Source organism: Petaurus breviceps, unplaced genomic scaffold, assembly GCF_028583685.1.
Source record: "Petaurus breviceps papuanus isolate PSGF00001 unplaced genomic scaffold, PetGlider_PUasm1.0 187, whole genome shotgun sequence".
In the NCBI taxonomy this organism is placed as follows: domain Eukaryota; kingdom Metazoa; phylum Chordata; class Mammalia; order Diprotodontia; family Petauridae; genus Petaurus; species Petaurus breviceps.
In genome coordinates, this window is record NW_027185799.1 from 12,962,104 (window position 1) to 12,967,370 (window position 5,267).

Sequence of the window (5,267 nt, forward strand, 5' to 3'; positions counted from 1 at the left end):
TCTCTCTCTCTCTCTCTCTCTCTCTCTCTCTCTCTCTCTCTCTCTCTCTCTCTCTCTCTCTCTCTCTTGCTCTCGCTCTCTCTCACACACACACACACACACTCCTATATACATATATGTACACATACATTTATAGATATGAATATACGCACAAGCATATACATGTGTATATAGATACATGTACACACACCCCTTTAGGGTAGAAGCCAAAAGTATATGTGTGTGAATGTGTGTGTATACATACATACATATATACCTATATACATATATGCTAGAAAGGACCTCAGAGTCCCTCTAATCCAACACCCTCATCTCACAGATAAGGAAACTGAGACCAAGGGAGATTATATGACTTGTCCATGGTCATACAAGTCCTGGGCACAAGAGCTGAGATTTGAACCCATGTCCTCTGACTTTAGAAAGACAATTCTTTCCATTCTACCACCCTAGGACAAGATGGCATTCATAGCCTCCTCCAGTTCCAAATCACTTATGATTCTATGAACTCTCCATGCTTTATACTCATTATATGTCTGTTCTTTCTTTGCTTTTTCATCCTTCTCCTGTCCTAACTACTGGCACACTTTGTCAGGACACAGTGATCTCTGACACAAACATACCTGAGAGATGAAGGGATGGCTCAGGAGATACTGCTTTAGATAAATATATGTGTATATGAATATATTCTGTATATATGTATAATATATACACATTCATTGTACATATAAACTGTACACATATTGACATGTTACATATATCTATTTTATCTAATTAAAACAGAAATAATTCTTAGCTCATAGATTGTCAAGAGACTTCCTTAGCAAGTCACTCTCTCTGTATATCTTCTATGACCCAAGGGTACTGCCATGGGTAGACATTTGAACAAGGTGGGGGAAAGGCTAGCCTTTTCTCCTTTATGCTGGTATCCCTTTCTGATAGATATGTGTCCAGCAGCTTTCTTTTGCTAGTGGGCACCTTCCACTGAAGGCAGATAGGGGGCTCAAGAAAGTGCTGGGCCTGGAGTCAGGAAGATTCATATTCTTGAGTTCAAATCTGGCCTCAAACACTTCCTAGCTGGGTGACCCTGGGCAAGTCATTTAACCCTCTTTGCCCTCAGTTTCCTCATCTGTAAAATGAGCTGAAGAAGGAAATGGCAAATCACTTCAGTGTTTTTGTCAAGAGACCCCCAAATAGTTTCACAAAGAGTCAAACACGACTGAAAGGACTGCACAACCACCCCTCCACGGGCTATTCCCCATTGGTTGTTGTTCTCCAGCGTTCCATTGCTGCTGTTCTCTGCTCTCGAATGGCACTGTGGCTTCTCTCACTGCTGCTATTACTGAGTGCCACTGCTCCCCACCGGCTGTCCATCTCTCCTTCAGATGACTGTGATTAGTATTTTTTTTCCAGGGGACCTGCTGTGAGCCCCTGGTCTGGGGAGAGAGGCTCACAGTTCTTTCACCCCTCCAAGCAAGATTGACTTCCTGTCTTTTTCTTTTTTGAGGAACACCTGAGTTCCAAGAGGGTCTCTTTAGGTACCTGTGAGAATGAATAACTTTTTCTTGGACATTTAAATAAGTCTGTTTCCTACTTTGGGTTGGCTCATGGTAATCCATTCTGTTAGCCACCACCAGCACCTGGATGTTGCACCTCCCATTTGTATCAGCAACTCCTATTGAGTCTTGGGGTTTGGCGGAACACTCTCCCTCCATTTGTCTTTCTTTTCAGCTGGTTTGGGTTAAGGAAATTACCCTGGGCTGCTCCTTTCTTTTCTCCCCGCCTCTCCCCCCCCCTCCCCGCTTTTTGCTTTCTTTTCAGCTGGTTTAGGTTATGCAAATTACCCTCAGCTGCTCCTTGAAAGAGCTCCAAAAAAAAGTTGGCAGAGCTTAAAGATCCCAAGGCACCCAATCAATCAACAAGCATTTATTAAGCACCTATTTGTGCCAGGCACTGTATTGGGTGCTGGAGATACAAAAACAAATCTGAAATAGTCTTTTCCCTCAAGGAGTTTTTATTCTATTGTTGAGACAATTTATATGTGTGTGTATACACACATATACACATATAGATATATATGCATAAACATATACATAAAATAAAAACCAAATAATTTTTGGAGGGTAGGCATTAGTAATGAGGTATAGGGAGATCACCAGTGGGTAGAGATATATATTCTCAACCTATTTACCAGGGCAGCTGTACTTCATACATGTTTTCTTCTGGAAACTTAAGAATCTGAGAAATAAAAAGGAGCATCTTCTCTATAGTAATTACATTTTCTCTTATTAAAATATGAATGATGAAGAGGATGGGTCCAAGAGGTTGGGAAGGTATACTGTAGACATAACCTTTGAATAACATAGCAGCCTTTCTTCTAAAGTCACCCCAAACTTAAAGCCTTACTGAGGGATATTGATGAGATATGAGTTTTCAAAATAAAAGGAATTACTCCCTGAAACTTAGAAATGGTACCAGAAATAGTACAGTAACTGAAACTAGGGAAAGAAAGGCAGAGGTACACACTAGAGATGACAGTATTCAGACCAACCCAGAAATTGTTGATTTCTCTTACAATAATTAAAGTAAACCTGAGTATGTGTGGGGTTTATAAAGAACTACACACGCTTGAAAATGAATAAGTTCTCTTGATAGAGATGCGGTGGACTTAAGGAGGAGAATGAGACATGTTTTCGGCCATGAGCAATATGCACTTCTGTTTTGCTTGTTGACACTGGTTACAAGACTTTGTGGAGAGCTGGGGACTTGGGAGGAAAAGGGGGCAGTGAGGGCTATGAAAAACAACTAAAAGGAAGTAAGGATAAGCGTGTCACGAAGAATTTAGACATTAACAGAAGAGAAGGAGGTTGAAGGAAGCAAAGAAATAGGATGGCTATGGAACTATATGGTGAATTTAACATGCATTTTTTAAAACCAAGCTATAGGTAATAGAGGCCTGTGATTGCATGTATAATTCTCCTTTTCTCATCTTAGCATATTGGAAATGACCTTGTTTTCTAAGTGTTTGTTAAGTTTGGGATAACAAAAAAGGAGAAAAAACCCAACTAAGACAGATAAGAAGTAATGTCTCTACTCTTTAGATTACCTATAATGTTTGAAGAACTCTGCTGGGGAGGTAGGGAGCCCCTTAAAACTGCTTAATCACTGGGGAATCGGCGAAGATCGAAGTGTTCGGTTAAAAAAAGCCACACGGAGTAGGAGGGGAAAGGGACTTGTCACAAGAAAAGAAGATAAAGAATTTAACCTATTATGCGGGTCAAATGAGCAACATATCAGGCATAACTCATGTAGTATCTGGACTGCATGTTGGCTGTGAATTCAGTCACAAGAGAGGTGGAGATGATGTCACAGCGAATATTAAATCAACCAGTGTGAGGTGGGAAGGTGGTGACACTTGGTAAAGATAAGATCGCATACAAACCCAGTGAACTCTTAAATAAAGAAACAAGTGGGCCTAGCTGAGCCATAAACAACCTCCGGAGTGAAAGGTAATAAAAGCGAAGAGGGAAAATAAGATGCTCAAATGTAATGAAGCAAAACTTAGAATGCCTGGTTCCTGGGTGACATTTTAAGTGATTTAATCTTATTCCACCCCAAAGAACTAACTAAAAAATAGAGAGCCCAAGACCCCAAAGTTTCGCTGGCATCAGATCACATGGACTGTGTTTTCGTATTATGTTGAGTTTTCCTTCCTTATGTTAAAAGAGACAAGGACCTGAGAAGAAAAAGCCGAATCTGAGAAGATTCAAATTGTATTCTTGAAGTGGTTTAGTGAGTGAAAAGATCCAGGACCTATGCAGAAAGAAGCATACATGTTGGATTAAGAAAGTAAATCACATAAAGAGAAATGTAGGAAACTAGGGAGATACTGTAGCCTTTTATGTTAATGGAGAAACAAAATGACTCAATTCTATTGCAAAACAAAATTTAAAGGCTCTATTTTTAGCTCTATTCCAAATGTGTTGGTTGGATAATCAGTTACCAACTAGGGGACAAAAGTGAGGTAAAGTTGTCAGTTAAGTCCCTAAATTAATCAGTATGAAAACTAAATTTATAATTTTAAGATTTATAAAAGTATATGATTCCAAGTATTTTGAGAAAAATGTCTTGTGTCAAATAATCAAAATTATATTAACAATGATTGAAGCTACCATGTGAGAAATTTTCCTAAACTTTAGGTAACCACACAGCATTTATTTATACAATTCTGTTAAAAACAACAGTAAAACAAGCTGAACTTGTGACTGTGTTCATATTCACCATTTACTACAAATAATTCCTAAATTTCCTTCTTAAGAAAGTTATCAGCAATAGGAACATTATTATTTAACATTGATTGAATGCTGAAAATAACAATTTCATGAACTCACGTAATTCCATGATTAAGTGCATACGAAAGGTCAAGCAGAATGGAAGGAAAGGTCAAACAGAATAGTGGGGAAAGGTTCAAGAAGAGTGGATTGCTTTTAACTGGGTAAGTCAGGCAAGGTTCAGTGGAGGAGATGGAATCTGCCTTAGAGAAGATACATATCAATGAGCAGAGATAGCAGAGTCCATTCTACTCCTACAGGCATAACTGCAGAGGTTCCATGGAGGGCAAGATGCTAAGGTATAAAGGACAGTGAAAGGCTAGAAATGTATTTTAGAACTATATCCAGGCAGGCAGGATGGTGCCATTGAAGGCACCCTACCTATTTGATCTCATAGTGGGTGACCTGGTCAAACCTGTGCATTAGAAAGATGATGTTAGGGGCTGTTTGTTGTTTGTTTAAGAAGAGGTAAGATCGAAGAGTGGCTCTTAGGATCTGAGACAGTATGAGTTTGGAAGCATGATGGTACCAGACAATTCTGTTTCACTTTGAGATAGTTTCTGACAACTGCAACAAATACATCCCAATCCAGATAGAAAATAATGTGGCAAAGTCGTTTCCTCAACAAAACTGTTTCATCATGTCCCTGTATACACCAATTCCCAAGACTGGAATGTTTAATCCTATTTCCAGATAATCCAAGTCTACTTTCTTTTGTTCTGAACTCTTTTCCCAGGGTCCCAATCCAATTCAATCCAATTCAATCCAATCAACTGGGACTAGATCAGAAGATCATCAGGTAAAGACCCTTAAGGGGTCTGTGAATTGATTTCCAGGGATCCTTGAACTTGCATGGGGAAAAAAAAATCACATCTTTATTTTGGCTAATTTCTAGATTTTTTTTTTTTTTGCTTTTTGGAGGGGGAAACGTAGGGCAAT